General features: G+C 37.3%; 2 long non-coding RNA genes across 5 annotated transcripts in view; one reads left to right on the forward strand and one right to left on the reverse strand.

Annotated features, from left to right (window-relative positions):
* On the forward strand, positions 1-10,843 carry LOC144050741 (uncharacterized). 4 transcript variants are annotated; one of them, XR_013293915.1, is made up of 4 exons: positions 1-265; positions 8,343-8,461; positions 10,314-10,514; positions 10,606-10,843. It is a non-coding gene; the product is annotated as an uncharacterized LOC144050741 (long non-coding RNA). The 4 variants fall into 4 exon arrangements; XR_013293914.1 differs by lacking the exon at positions 8,343-8,461; XR_013293913.1 differs by lacking the exons at positions 10,314-10,514; positions 10,606-10,843 and adding an exon at positions 8,633-8,714.
* The window catches only part of LOC144050742 (uncharacterized), a 21,682-nt gene continuing 11,987 nt past the window's right edge, over positions 7,147-16,841 (reverse strand). Inside the window, exon 3 of the long non-coding RNA XR_013293917.1 lies at positions 7,147-7,278. This is a non-coding gene — a long non-coding RNA (uncharacterized LOC144050742). The remainder of the gene's footprint in view (positions 7,279-16,841) is intronic.

Consider the following 16,841-nt stretch of genomic DNA (forward strand, 5'->3'; position numbering starts at 1 on the left):
AAAAGCAACATAAAGAAACCGCCCTCCCTAGGAACTGCAAGACAAACAGAAAATGCTGTAATATGCATGCCAGTCCAGTGACTGGCGAGTGCTTGTCTTTCCTCACCTTGAACTCCATCACTCACAACGTTAATTTAGCTGGGATGGGCTCCAGCTCGCCTTACCCCAATGACGATAAGCCGCATTGAAAATAGGTGGATGGATGGATGGATCTGTTTGACTCGTGTAAAGGACAGTACACTTCCCTGGCAGCAGAGTAGAAGAGGTGAGTCCAGGCATAGCGCAATAGCATTGACTGTATGACTTGTTGGGTCATATTTAAAACATAATGGTAATTTCCAGCACAAAATATTTTAATGAAAAGTATTTCATAAAAACACCCCACAAATGAGTGTTGTTTAGCTAAAGCCACAAATGCGTCTGCATTATTGTTGTTATTGTTTTAGACTGACTTATAACTTACTGACCTGTGTTTATGCCACACTTTTCTGGTAGAATTTGGTCAAATTGTCATAGTGAAACGCTAAAAAATAAAACTGGAAGTCTAGTACTACTCTATGTAAGTAGACAAATGAGCATAAAACAGATTAATAAATTTCTTGTCCTTGTAAAAAAAATTAAAAAAATAAAAAAAACATGTGACGATGACCTTAACTCTTTGACTGCCAGACGTTTTCAGAAAAGGGATGCCGCCAGTGCCAGCCGATTTAAGCATTTTGACTGATCTTTCAAGGTCCACAGAAAATTTTGTATTTGGACTATGGAAACACACATACCAAATGAAAGATTGGACTCTCATCTTTCATCAGAAAAAAAAAGTTTGTTTCTACCTTATTCCGTTTTTCAGTAATCAACAATAGAAAATGGTTAGTTTCAGCGAAATGCTCTGTTTTGAAACAAAAAAACGGAGAAAACAAGCTTTTTGTGAAACAATGTTATTTCATGCACTCTAGTGAATTGTACACTTCTTTTTGTCCATGAATGATGCCACAAACACCTAAATAGTGTAGTACTTCTGTAAAACTCTACCACCAACAATGAAAAAGTGTTTTTAGATTGCAAAATACGTTTATTTCCATTCAACAGTGTAACAATTTGACAAAACAATTTCGCAAACTATTTACAAATGTGTGCAACTGTGGTACTATTTACAATTATGTGGATGTTTCAAATACAGTTTTTCTTTTTGTAACACTCCCCTGCGTGCAAGGAGACGGAGCAGGATTTGCACAACAGATTCGTTTCACTGCGATTGCCCCTTTCGCGTGCAGACGTTACACTTTCTTGACGGCCTTTTTTTCCGGGGAATAGCAAGTAGCAGACTGTACCCACTCCTCCGATGAATATGCATTGGACTCGGGGTACTCTTCGTCGTCCGATTGAACGTCCGCCTGAGCGTGCTCGGTTGTGCTCCGCGTTTTCCGGTGTTAGCATCGCTAGCCGGTGAGGCTTTATGACGTGGCCATAGCCGCCGCGTCAACGCTTCCAACTTCGGCGTCAACGCTTCCAACTTCGGCGTCAACGCTTCCAACTTCGGCGTCAACCTCGGAGCCACCATCATCATCATCGTCGTCATCACTGTGCTCTTTAGCATTGGTCGATGAGCTGCTTGCAACCGGTCGCCATTGTTCGCTTCCTCAGCCATCTAGCTCTGCCTCACGTCTTCTACTGACGCCTACCCAATCTTCTCAAAAGAGAGTCATCGCTGCCATCTAGGGGCCAAAAATAGTCATTAGGCTAACTAGATCTGCTTGAAACTTTCACCACAGCTGGCCAAGGCTTTCCTCCACCCGTTTCCCCCCCCCCAAAAAAAAATAAAAATTGGAGAACGTCCTTGGCGGCCCTCCGTAGGTTTTTACTAAACGTCATTTAACGTTTTTGGCAGTAAAAGAGTTAAAAAATGATACATATTAAATCAAAATTTCACTGAGGTATCGCAATTACATAATTTTTTAAAAATGCTTTTTTACTCTGACAGGAAAAGCCCACTGAAAATCATATTATGTAAAAAAGTCAAAATAACCGAGAATGATAGATATTTATGTATGTTAATGCTGGATGCGATAGCCGTGCTGTAAATATACACTTTGAAGAAAAACTCATCATCTCACAGTAGCAAGCACGATGGTTAGCCATTGTTTTGGTTCCGTTAGAGTCATGCAGGCCAACACAATAATTAACACACATGTCCTCCGTTTTCAGAAAGGAAAACAATAGTGTTTTGTTTTTGTTTTTTTTGGGGGGGGGGCTAAAATGTCTCTTTACATATCAGAATACTGCAGTCACATCAGGATGACAAAGTGATATAGTGCAGATTCGTTAATTTGGTACCCTTCATTCGCTGCTTTTTCTCAATGGAAACTTCTTCCCTCCAGTATTTTGCTCTGACTTATGAGCAAACGTTTGAGTTACGAGCGCTGTATAGTCGCAGTTAACTCACTTCACAACTTAATTCTACCAAAGAGAAACTTCAAACTGCTTAATGCCACTACCAGTTTACTGTCAAACAAAACATGAAACAAAGTGAATTGCACATAACTCGACCTTCTAGTCGGCTTAGCTCAATGCTAGCACACTTTACGAAACACTATAGAAATGTTAGCATCCATGTGTTGTATACACAAACAGTACAGCAACACATGCTTAGACACATGATTTACTGTAATACTAACAGGCATACCTTCTTAAATAAAATTACTGCAGTTTACTGTGTCGCTCACAATAGTGGTGAAACTCGTCTTCTTTGTTTGTGTCAACATTATGTTGACCATGGCTGGCACACACCAGAAAGAGCTGCGATGAATTACTCATGATGCATGAAGTCTTTAGTCCTTTGTATTCTATTTAACTCATTTGCCCCCCAAAATGTATAAATACGTTCTATTTTAACGTGTTTTTTTTTTTATGCTAGAGCATACAAAAGGCTTTGAAGCAGCCTCTGAACTGAAGAGAATGCTTGAAGCAAAGATAGTTATTATAAATACGGCCAGCAGGCGGCAGCAAAGTATACAAGATCAACCAGGGCCATGTTGCAAAAAGCTTTTTTTCCCACGGTTTTAAACAGATTTGTGAATAATTATTAAACTTAGCTATATTCTAATGCTGATTGCTGCAAAACGGAAAGAGATAGAAGCATACTTTTTTTCCTGATGAAAGAAGAGACTAATCTTTCTTTTGGTAGGTTCAATGTTTTTATAACAATAGAACACAATATTCTGTGGGCCTTGCAAAATCAGTCAAAATAAAGTCAAACAGCTGGGAGCGAATGGGGTTGTTTCAGTGAAAATGGCTGGGAGTGAATGAGTTAATTATGTTACTATAGGGCTATTTTACATTATAAATATACATTTAAAATACGTTTTTTGGGGAGAGGCTGAAATTGATGATTGGCTATTCTATTCATTTCAATGGGAGAGATGATTTGAGATACGAGTGTTTTGAGTTAGGGATGCATTCACATTTTGGAATAAATTCATATTTCAAGGCATTCCTTTATTTAACCAGGTAAAAAAAAATCATTGAGATTAAAAATCTCTTTGCCAAGAATATTTTACATTTTCAAAAAATCTCACCGTATACCACCAAACAAAAATAATCAAAAAGTATAACAAAATAATGACGGTATCATCTGCATTTTCTCACACTGTGTACGTTGAAGGCAAAACAATTATGCTGTTGTATGAATGCAACAGGTGAATGCATCACAATACTGGCACAGATGCGATGCTGGATGCATTTGCTGTAGTAAATAAATAATACTTTTCTGACCAATTAAGTGAAATTGGAACTTTTCCCAGCGGCACACACGACTTCTCACGGCACGCTAATCTGCTGTGGGCACAGCGGTTGAGAATCACTGATGTACACTAATGCGGTCCAGAGAGCTTTTTATGGGACAGAAAATGCAACTTACCTTTTCCAGCGCCTGAAAGGTAGGAAATAATAATAAATAAGTACTGAATGCAAGTAAGAGTGTCCAACACAATCAGTTTAGCGAGAGCTGGCTGACTTACAAGTTGTTCTACTTTCAAAACAAAGTTACCCATAGATGACAAAAGGAAATTAAAGTATTTTGGTTCAGGCCCAAATAGTTGACACCATCTCTAGATATGATGGGAAATGTTACAAATAACCGAATAAGAGAAGTTAACCACTATAGAAAAAAAACCCTGAAAAATTGATTATTCTGTGAATTTAATTGGTCGTTAATTACTTGTATTTCCTGAACGTTTAAAGGAGCAAAACAAAAGTATTGATAGCCCAAATGGAATGAATGGTGGAAAAAGAGCAGATGTGCCAAGTGCAGGGTGACAAGGGAAATGGTAAGCTAATGGGGTCTCCACCGTAGAATAGCTGGAAGCAACGTTGGGAAGAAAGGAGGGAAAGATGTAAACAAAGAGAAAGTGTGGAAAGAAGGAAAACATGACAGGAGAGAGAGGGAAGAGGGATAAAAGGAAAGACGCTTCCCGTGGGAAGGAAGAGTGGAAGACGGATGGAAAGAGGCCTTCAGGAAGGAAGCAAGCAAGGGAGGAGGACGTTATCATAAAGATGCAACGGAAAGAAAGACAGGAGCAAAATTAGACGATGACTGAGCCACAATATTACAATATCGCAGACACATTTGGACCGACACTGACAGTAAGAAAATGTACTTTTTTTTTTACTTAATGTGCTAAACTTCTAAAGTTTATCATCTAGCAAACTACTACTTTTATATAAATCATTGTATGTTTAAATGTAACAGCAAAATTAGAGAGTACAGGAGTCCCTTAATTATTGCGAGAAAATCCAGCGAACATGTATAAACTCATTTACTGCAATTGACGGTTATAGACGTCAAAAAATCATTTTAACTATTTCTTTTAGTTTAACATTTTTTTCTACTTTGTTTACAAGCGTATGAAAACCTAGAATTTTTTTATTGTACATTTAGAACAGATATAAAATTTGTTACTAATCGTGAGTTAACTAGTGAAGTCATGCGTTTAATTAACATTTTTAATTGTAATTAATCACATGACTTCACCAATTACCTCATGATTAATCAAAAATTGTATATCTGTTCTAAATGTACAATAAAACAAAATTTCTAGGTTTTCATACTCTTGGTAATAAAAGTGTGTGTGTGTGGGGGGGGGGGTAAAATAATAGAAATAGTTCAAATTAATTTTTGACCTTTATAGCCGTCAATGGCAGTGAATGAGTTAATATGCATGTGGTCCACATTACTTGTATTAAATAAATAACTCTTGTCAGACCAATTAAGTGAAATCAGAACTATTTTTACCCACTTAGGGTCACCGTCCTCACGTTCTGCACTGTAGTATCTGTGACGAGAGACGGGTAGCGAGTACTAGTACTAAGCTGGCCCTGGGACCGAATTTCGTTTCTAACATTTTCACAATCACCTGTGACTTCTTACTGCTTAGTATAATTGTGATTTGTTCAAATGCTTTATTTTTCCTGTAAATTACTGTTTTCATATCTTTATTTTTACATTAATGTTATTGTAGTTGAAAGAAAAGTTACTTATTATTATTTTTTTTTACATTTTAAAAAGAATCGTTAATTTTAATATTTGTCATGGTGTTTTTCTAAACAAAAAAAAGTACCAATAAGAATCGTACCGGATCAATAAGCAGGATGGTTCAGAGTAGTAGTAACGTTAAAATCTGAACGATACAGACCCCTCTCTATGACTTTGAATATATGTGGCTTTAAAAGTCAGGGTCTGGCCTGTTGAGTGAGGTGGAAGTCAGGATAACAGAGCGCTGTTAAGTGGCTAACTGTTAACCAGCTTGTGTATTAAGTAACTCGGCTATGCCCATCCTTGACCACCCTGTGGAGGGATTCCATTTCATTCTGACTAGCGTTGGTAGGCTACATTAAGTTAGCTAACACGTGTCAAAAGTGAGCATTAAGGCAACATTTGTATCCTCTCGTATTCGTCACAGTATTAGGGCTGGGTAAAGAAAGACGGATAAATGTAAAAATATTGTAGAAGCGCGATGAATCCGGGAGAAATTAGGCTAAAAGTCAATGCGACGATGGAAGCGAGATGGTAAAGGAATCAAATTCATTTCCAACATGGAATTATTTGATATGAGGTTACACCATGCTCGGCATGATCGTCACCCTCCAGTTGCCACAAAAGATGTCCGCGAGGGTTCTCTGTGTAATGCACTCGCACCCCAACTGGAGCCATGAGCCCGTTATTGATCCATGAGTCCCGGCGGTATGTGCCAGAGGATCACACTAACGAGATTACAATGCTGCAAACACGACGTGGAGACTTAATAGCCCACGGAGCCGATAGGCGGCTGCGGCAGTGACGGATGCAAATTGCGTGTCATCCCAAAGTGGTCGGTTACAGTGTTTCACAGCAGGCGGGTTCTAATATTCTCAGTCAAAGGAGAAACAATTTGCCGCCAGTTGATGCAGATGATTTCCAAAAGGTGGAAATGATGTTTCAAATTGCCTATTTTTAGAAGTCCTCCATCTTGAGCTCTATATCTACAGCTGTTACAGCGAACCCAATTTGTTGCTTTTTATGTGATTAATGACACACATGCGAAGCAGAATCAGAACTAATCCTCAGTTATAGCTGCAGGCCTCTCGAGCAGCCTGCTGGAGCCTTAGGTCTTACTTTTCAAGCTTCGGGCCTACGCAGTGCAGCAGCTTGGCTTGTATTTTATTAAGATTGCCTCATCACAGATTTGTTCCTAATAAGCCATCATGTTAATCCACACTGTATTTGTTCCACTTGGAAACACCCGTCCTACTCTTATGAGTAGTTAACCACCTATGTTTTTTCTTTTTTTTTTTCTTTTTTTTTTTTTCCGAGAAAGCTCAGAATTGTTCATTCGGTAATTTTACCGATTTGACTTCTCATCATCATTGCTCTCTTTATTATTATTATTATTATTATTTAAAGTTAACCACCTATGTGTTGTTATTACATATTGTGTGTGTGTGTGTGTGGTTCATTTCACAATGTGTTACTCTGAGTCACGCAAGCATCAAGCTGGTTACCCACTGTGCATCATACTGGCTTAGTATATAGTTTATGAAAACATTTGTACATTCTCGTGGGAGGGAGTCCACGTTAGAGCAAACAAGCAAAGATGAAGAGAGTCGAGAGGGATGATTCAGATGGACAGACGGGTCGATAGAACAGTCGACAGACAGATGCTTTCTCAACTGAAGAGCCTGCGTCGATTGCTCGGTGTAGTAATGCTGCCATCCATTGGTGAGGAAGGATATTGCAGGGTAAAAGGACTACAAGGGAGAAGTGGAAATGAATATAAAATTAATAACATGACAAATATATGCTACAAAAAATGTACTAAAAAATCTTGTGTGAAAGCATAGTTTTACAATTTTTTTCTATACTTTGTAACCTCCCAAAAATTAAATACAGTAATGTGATTTAAAGTCACAAAAGTCAAAGTGCTGTCAAAGTATGACATCACACACAACCTCAATCAATATATATATATATATTAAAAATTAAAAATGGAATGTAGGCTGCATTAGCTGTTTGTTTTGTTTTTTTTACTTTTTCTGATGAGACTTGCCTACCAAGCAAATCCAGTCACAAATTAATTAATCCGTGTGTTTAGGACAGTTTATGTTACTTCAACATTGTCCGTCTAATATTAGAATATAGTATCGATACCAGGTATTGATATCGGTCTATATCAGGATATTCACATATCAGCTGCTCTCTTGTGGCTGTTTTACGATCAGAAACATATACATAATAGTAATAATAATAATAATAATATATATATATAAAAAAAAAAAACTTTTTTTTTACGCACTAATTTCTTGCAATTTTAAGGAAAATGGTATTTTGGGATATTTTTTTTCTGTGTGTTTTTTTAAATGATCTGTCATTGTGTTTTAAGGGGGAAATTGATGTATCAACTGTAGCAACATACTAGTGGTATCAGTGCTTGGAATCGGTATCAGTGTCTACTGTACTGGTATCGGTCTGAAAAAAGTGGTGTCAAATCTCCCTAGTAATTTAGTAGTATAGTCATTTTGGAGACAGTTAAATCGCGCTTGTCCTGATTAGGATTGCAGGTTAGCTGGAGTTGATCCCAGGTGGCTTCAACCACGAGGCAACGTGTTACGACTGGGACTGGTCGGCAGTCACTCGCACGGCTCATATAGACAAACAAACATTCACATTCACACCTGGGAAAATTGTTTCAACACCTTGGCACAGATTGTATTAAAGCTTAGAGGCACCGCTGTACAGTGGCTAAGTTTTATTTAGTTTTATTAGGTTGTTACAGTAAGTGTCGCATTCCCGCCATTGCCTGGCTTCCTTGCAGACAAATGGTCACCTTACAGCAAAGAGGAGGACAAATGGTTTCCGGTGATTTGTTTGCGTCAACATGAACTGAAAGCCAAAACATTTTACAGCAAGGAAAGGCTGCATAGCACTGCAGAGGTATTTGTTTTCTCTTTGACCTCATTATGCAAAGACTGAAAGTACACAGAGCTAAACTGTATGACTTTTTAATGAGAAAAAAGATTGGTGGCGTTAATACCACTGTGTGAGATTTTTTCCATGAGCTTTGCCCTTTTTCTTTTTCCCCCTATTTGCATTTCCATTTTTCAGCCGACAATATTTTAGCCCACGAAAGGACTTCCCAAAAGTACAGCGCCTTTACCTGAATCATTTGTTGCAAGAATGACAACCATACTAGGGCAAGTAAGAAAAAAAATACATTAAAGAAGTATTGGCGCCGTTTGTAATGTGTAGTAAGTAGAAATGAAATGTCACCACCATAGTTATTAGGAATATAATCATTTACAGCACTATTTGGATTGTTTTGCACTAAACCAACTTTTAACAGATCAATTAACCGTTCCATTCTGCGTATTATAATTGGTATACCCGTACTTTTGTCAGATGATGTAAAGTAGCCCTGAATAGCATCATTGTGATGGTTTACCAGGTAGTTAATCTTCACAGCATGACCAAGGAAATTGAGTTCACTTATTTAAAATTCTGTAATATTTATGTAGCCATCTAATGAACCGCACAGTCTACCCACCATAAAATAAAATAAAAGTTGGGGTAGCAGATGATAATGTTTATATAAGTATTAATAGTTCTTACTATTCACTTAGTTGAAGCTTTCCAAATAAGGGGCGGTCGTTCATCGAGATTTAAAAAACAATATTGCTGTTAAAGGCACTTTAAGTTAACAAGATAATACTGTATATAAATATATATATATATATATATATATTAGGGGTGTGAATTGCCTAGTAGCTGGCAATTCGATTCGTATCATGATTCATGGGTCACGATTCGATTCGATACCGATTAATCCCGATACAAATCTAAAAATTGATTATTGCGATTTTTTTAAAACTTAAATTTAGAAAATACTAATCAGTAAACTTGTACATGTACACTGTAAAATTTGTATGAAAATGTATTTATTTATCAGAAAATTCAGGTTTGAACAGCACTGAAATCAAATATTATGGCTTAATTTTCCATTAATAGAACATTCTTCCATGCTTAATGTGTGAATCCTAACCTTAAGTAAGACGTTTTGTTGAATATTCCCATAAAAAAATTGATGTTTAAAAATCGATTTGGCCGCATATCGAATCGATTAGAGAATTGCGCACTGTAATATCGAGATATATTGCAGAATCAATTTTTTTCCCAACACCCCTAATATATATATATATATATATATATATATATATATATATATATATATATATATATATATATATATATATATATATATATATATATAAAATGAAACCCTTTTTTCTGTATTTTCATTGTCAGATTTATAAAAAAAAAATGTTCTTACAGTTCTGCACAATTTTCATCTTTAGCTTAGCTACAGGCATTGCAGTTGTGGGGACGGCTAATCAAATGACAAAAACTCCTCTTTATTTGTCTTGCATCCCTGTGAGTCGTGGTAACATTTGATCTTCGTGAGGCCGGCTCAATTGACTCAATTGGAGTTGTCAGAGGTCAAGAAAACCGGCACATTTTAATGAGCACCGGTCTCAAAGAGTCTGCATTTATTTAACCTGACTTGTGTTGGGGAAAAAAACTTTTAAAGTCTAATTCGCATAAGAGCAAAATGTTGAACTACTTTGCCGGGCTGGACTATACCCAAGACGTCCTCTGACAAAAGTACGAGACCCGTCTGGAGGTGAATTATGTTCTTTGTGGAGTGTCTGTAACTGTATTTTCTTTGTGTGTGTGTGTGTGTGTGTGTGTGTGAGAGAGATCTAATAGAGAACACACCTGTTTTCCTTAGAGAGCTGAAAGTCAGACAGGATGAAAATGAAAGAAGGGCAGAGATGATTTAAGGGAGGCAAGAGAACACAGACAGAAGGGGTCGAGAACATAAAAAAAACTGAATTTGTGTCAAAGATGATCAGGGATGTGGAAAAAATGATGTTCATGACAAGGGAAGGCAAGAGCAGAACCATCAACTTGAAATACTGTTGTCAGCCAGGTAAATCCTCTTTTATTTTGAAAGTGTTTACTGCCCGTAGTTATTGTTGTTTGCTTCTCACTTTTATGTTTCTCACTTTTTTGTCTGCCAGCACCAGCCTGACAGGTTACAAAATGCTAATGCCCGCCTGACGTCGTATCACAGCCTGAAATCCAGAGCAACAACACGAGGAAAATTGGAGTCGAGCTATGACAAAACCAACAATACACATCAACATGTGCTATAATTAACTCATTCACTGCCATTGACGGCTATAGACGTCAAAAAGTCATTTGAACTATTTCTATTATTTTTTTCTATTTTTGTTAACAAGAGTATGAAAGCCTAGATTTTTTTGGGGGTATATTTAGAACAGATATAAAATTTGTGATTAATCGTGAGTTAACTCATAAAGTCATACGATTAATTTTGATTAAAAAATTTAATCGCCTGGCACCCCTAATTTTTAGTACATTTTTCTTTTATTTTTTAAATCGCGTCAGGCGATTTATTATTTTTTTTTTTATTGTAATTAATTGCATGACTTCAATAGTTAACTCACGATTAATCACAAATTTTTATATCTGTTCTAAATGTACACTAATTTTCATACTGTTGTAAACAAAAGTGGGGGAAAAAAAGTTAAACTAATAGTTCAAATACATTTTTGACGTCTATAGCCGTCAATGGCAGTGAATGAGTTAATCAGACATCCTCCTTACTGTTTCTAGTTTGCAAAGAAGAAAGAAAAAAAAACATAAAAGGAGAGATGAAAATATGTAACAAATAAGAGGTGAAGTACGAGGAAGTCCGTTGTGATTCCAGAAAGCATTCATGTAAAAAAAAAAAAAATCATAAAAAAAAATCCCTGGCTTTCCTGATTAAAACTTAAAACGACTCTGTTCTGTTCTTCAACTTTCTTTTCTTGCAGCCAACAATAAAATGAGTCCGTGGTGACTTATCAACCTTGGAGACACCTGCTGATTTTAAATCCGACATAAAGTCCCTAATTAACCGAGGGGAGGAATTACTATCCGGTTTGAAGCTGCTGCTCCCTGCTGAATTATTCTTGCCCTGTAGGTTTGCTTTCCATTTGGCTTTATTGGTGCCCGAGTTTTGAATTAGGGATGTTCAATACCACTTTTTTCCAGACCGATACCAGTATGAGTGCTCAGATCTTGACTACTCACTGATACCGACCGATACTAAATACAGATACCACTACTACAAAACATTTACCCCAAAAACGATAGCATGTGTTCTATAATTTGCATTAAATTAATGGCAATTTTCCATTCTTCTAATTTCTAGTTCCCGATCGTAAAACTGGTATCGGCCACTGTACCGATACCTTAAAATAAAGCAGGTATCTGCACCAATCCAGATATCTCGTATCAGTACTCACCAATCCCGAGTTTGAATATTTGATGGCTCAGGTTTAGCATGTAGCATGGAGTTTGTGTGTATTGCATAATGGGAACGGAGGTGTTAATTCCAAAACGTATTACTTGATTTGAGTATAATTAAGACAATACTTACTGTACATGACAATTGTTGAAATTATTATCAATACAATAGAGTACGTAAACTATACAAATTTTGTTAGCACATTCTGTTAAAAATGTTCACGAAATTAAATTATACGATTTATTTGTAGTTGCCATGATTAACTCATTCACTGCCATTGACGGCTAGAGACGTCAAAAATTAATTGTAACTATTTCTATTAGTTTAATATTTGTTTCAACTTTTGTTAACAAGAGCATGAAAACCTAGGAAAAAAAATATTGTACATTTAGAACAGATATAAAATTTGTGATTAACTCATTCACTGCCATTGACGGCTATAGACGTCAAAAATTCATATTAACTATTTCTATAAGTTTAAATTTTTTTCCACTTTTGCTAACAAGAGTATGTAAACCTAGGGAAAAAAATATTGTTAATTTAGAACAGATACAAAATTTGTGATTAATCGTTAGTTAACAAGTGAAATCTTGTGATTAATTACTTCTTCTTTTTTTTATTAATCGCCTGACGGGCCTAATAAAAAAAATAAGGGGCATTTAATCGTAATTAATCGCATCATAATTCTATATCTGTTAGAAATGCACAATTTAAAAAATCTAGGTTTTCATAAAAAAAAATAATAAAATGAAAAAAAATGTTAAACTAATAGAAATAGTTCACATGAATTTTTGACGTCTATAGTCGTCAACGGCAGTTGAATGAGTTAAAATACAGTATAAAGTTGGGTTAAAAATAATTTCAGTCCTAAATTTCTTGGCTATTGTTTGCTTTTTCTACAGCCAAGTTTGTTCTGTAGATTGCAATAAAGTTAGAGGGGAAAAAGTGTTCATCTTCTTCGCTGATTCTTTTTCTACGCTTTTCGTTAACTCCCTGTGGCTGCGCTACAGCGCCACTCCAGACTTGCCGTATACATTACAGCTGTTAAACATCCTCAGCGTCTTTTTTTTTTTTTGGACACACGCAAGTCTTGAAATGCTTCTTGTGTGTACGAGATTTGTTTAAGGAACGAAGCCGGCTTTGCTTCCGTCTGGACTGCAAATTTGCCCAAGCTATTTTACCATTTGTTTTAAGGCAATATTATGTATTACTTGCTTCTCTTCAACACTCTCAACATCATCGTCTGGCTCCGTCTCAATACCTGCCTCATTGTTATTCGTCTTTTTGGTACAGAAAAAAAGTACATTTTGTTCTCTTCATTTTCAACCCTAGACAAAATGCAATGGAGAAGAAAACAATTCAGCAACGCAGTCTGTAAACATTTGTTTTGATAGTCCAATAATACTCAGGCCCTCCTCAGTAAAATTAGACTAGAACCGAAATTTCACGTATGAAAGAAGTTATAAGGTGAATGGAAAATGGAGCCGTATAAAAGGACAGGAGAGTGCATTGGAAGATGTCAAGAATAATGTCCCAGATGAGGCTGTGATTTAAAAAGGATGTTGCAGACGCTGGAGTGAGAATGAGGAAGGTGAAGAATAAAGCATTTTGGAGAGGTATAAATACTTCAAGTTTTTTTTCCCCCTTCCTGAGCTGCAAACTGAAGCCTCTCTTTCAGTCGCGTCGATCCTCGAGAGGCGCAAAGTGCGAACTGGCTGCACTTGTTATGAAAGGATTTCTGTTTTCTGAAAGGGATGTTCTCAGATCTTGGATTTGGAGAATAAGCACTCACAAAGGAAAGGAAAATGGCGACGCTAGTGAATTGGAACGCTACAGAAAGGTAAGCATGGTAAACCGCTCACAGGGTAGAGGTGCTCGGTCAGCGCAAGTCCTGGAGGAATAACGAGGAAAGATATAGCGGAGTGCGCGTGAGTTTGTATGTTAATGTCGATGGTGAGGGATGATGGGAAGACGGGCCCAAAAGAGAAATTGTTGACAATTTCAGGAGGCATCTCTTACACAAAGCTTTTAACGTGGAGGAGGAGCATTGAGGAGGTGCTCGATCAAGGAGAAGAGGATGCTGCGGGGGGAAGTGAATGTAAAAGGAGTGGCGGCGGCGCAGAGGAGGGCGGATTGTTTGAAGCAAAGAGCCGAGGGTGGCGTGAGGCATATGAGCACACACGACGTGCTATTGACTGAAGGCTTTCCCTGTTAATTGCATATTCGCTTGTGATTGCACCGCAAGCGCTGAGCTGAATGAGAATAAGTTTCTCTCGCACTTTCCTGTCGGAGGCTGGGAGACTGCAAGGAAGGAAAGGGGCCAGAAGAATGTGCATCAGCATCCCTGAAGAAATTGAAAAAAAAATGTCATTTCATTTCTCTCTTGGCAAATTAAAATGAATCATTGGATAAAAGAAAACGAGATCTGTCAGGAATATAGAAAAAAAACAATTACCGATTGGTAAGTGAACCATACAGTTAACACAGCACTTCCTGTATTATGCTCTTATTCTGAAGGACTAAGAGTGCCACTTCCACTAGCAAAAATAACTGACTTGTGATGGATAAATGGTGTCCTTCACAATTCAACTATTTCATTATTTGATGACGATTATATTTGATAATAATGACAAGTAATTGCTACTAACAAGACAATTTAAATGGACAGTGTGTAAGATTTAGTTCCATCTAGTGGCGAACTAATAATTTATTTATAAAAAAAAAAAAAAAACGTTAATTTCATTACCAAAAAAAAGGCACGTCAACATAAATTTTTTGAATATAATAGTAAGTCTTGAAATTGCTAATTATATTACAAAAGTGAAGTCAAGAAGAAGAAAACAGAATCTCAGTACACAGTTCGCACCTGTGTTCATCTTTTAGACACAACATATTCTTCAGTGTACCAGTTCGTACTTTTTTCCCAAAACAAAATCTCACAAACAGATTGACAAAACAAGGTGCCAGATAGGTTAAGGTCGAATTATATTGAGTTCAACATTATTTCACCTGCTCTACACATCTATAAAACATTTCAACATGGTTAGAATATGAAATAAAGAATTAACTCTTTCACTGCCAGACGTTTTCAGAAACGGGTTGTCCCCACTGCCAGCCGATTTAAGCATTTAGAGTGATCTTTCAAGGTCCACAGAAAATGTTGTGTTTGGACTATGGAAACACACATACTACCAAATGAAAGATTGGACTCTCATCTTTCATCAGAAAAAAAAAGTTTGTTTCTACCTTATTCCGTTCTTCAGTAATCAACAATAGAAAATGGTTACTTTCACCGAAATTCTCTCTTTTGAAACAAAAAACGGAGAAAAAGAGCTTTTTGTGAAACGATGTTATTTCATGCACTCTAGTGAATTGTACACTTCTTTTTGTCCATGAATGATGCCACAAACACCTAAATAGTGCTTTACTTCTGTAAAACGCTTTCACCAACAATGAAAAAGTGTTTTTTGATTGCAAAATGCGTTTATTTCCATTCAACAGTGTAACAATTTGACAAAACAATTTCGCAAACTATTTACTAATGTGTGCAACTGTGGTACTATTTACAATTATGTGGATGTTTCAAATACAGTTTTTCTTTTTGTAACGCTCTCCTGCGTACAAGGAGACGCCAGGACTCGCACACAGTTTACTTTCACTTTCACATTGGTCCGTTTTGCGTGCAAACGTTACACTTTCTTGACGGCCTTTTTTTCCGGGGAATAAAAAGCAAGTAGCAGACTGTACACACTTCCTCCGATGAATATGCATTGGACTCGGGGCACTCTCCGTCGTCCGATCGAACGTCCGCCTGTGCGTGCTCGGTTGCGCTCCGCGTTACGACACCGTAATAGCCGCCGCGTCAGCGGTTCCAATTTCGCCGTCAAGCTCGGATTCACCTTCATCATCATCGAGGATAATTACCGTCGTCATCAATGCACTATTTTAGCGTTGGTCGATGCCTTTCGTCTTGTAAGTGTAGAGCTGCTTGCAAACGCTCGCCATTGCCCGTTCCCTCCTCCATCTAGCTCCATCTAACGTCTTCTACTGCCGCGTCAATGCTTTCCAACCACGGAGTCACCACCCTCATCTTCATCATCGATGATGATCATGTCATCAACAATGTGCTTTTTCAGCGATGCTTTTGGTCTTTGAAAAAAACGTCTCGGGTGTGAGCTCCTCGCGACCGGCCGCCATTTTTCCTTTGTCTTCCATTCTCATCTCCTGCTCGACGCTCTAGCTCCGCCTCTACTGACGCCCACCCGATCTTGTCAAAAGAGAGTCATCGCTGCCCTCTAGGGGCCAAAAATAGTCATTAGGCACAACAGACAGACTTGAAACTTTCATCAGACATGCGGAAGGGTTTCCTCTACCCGTTTCAAAAAAAAAAAAAAAATCATTGGATGACATCTTTTGACGTCATTGGCAGTGAAGCGTAGGTTTTTACTTGACGTCTTTAAACGTCAGTGGCAGTGAAAGAGTTAAAAATGTTAATAATGTTAACATTAGTAGTTTAAAACCTTAGCTGTTCACAATGGGTACTCCTGCAAGCTTCTGGCAAATAGTTTTCGGACTGGAATCGGGTTAGAATTTCCCGCGCCCTGTCTGCGGATGTGACATAATGTGCGTGGTGTGTATGTGAAGAACGATAGGTGCAGTTTCATTTTTCGTCAGCAGGTGGCAGTAGCGATTCGAAATGTAATATTCTACATTCAGTAGCTTTAAGATCTTAAAATATATATTTTTTTGTTTGTTTTTTTAATCTAATAATTCTAGTGAAATATACCATGTGATTCATGTGGAATTGGCGTGTAAATGTGCAACTTGACAGTAACAGTCATGTTGGAGACAAGTTATACCTGTCGTCTCATTGTCGGCTATTTTCTTGTACAAAAATGTGACGATTAAATATCTTGTATCACAAGGTTCTGTTGAATGCCT

Source organism: Vanacampus margaritifer, chromosome 4 (genome assembly GCF_051991255.1).
Source record: "Vanacampus margaritifer isolate UIUO_Vmar chromosome 4, RoL_Vmar_1.0, whole genome shotgun sequence".
Lineage (NCBI taxonomy): Eukaryota > Metazoa > Chordata > Actinopteri > Syngnathiformes > Syngnathidae > Vanacampus > Vanacampus margaritifer.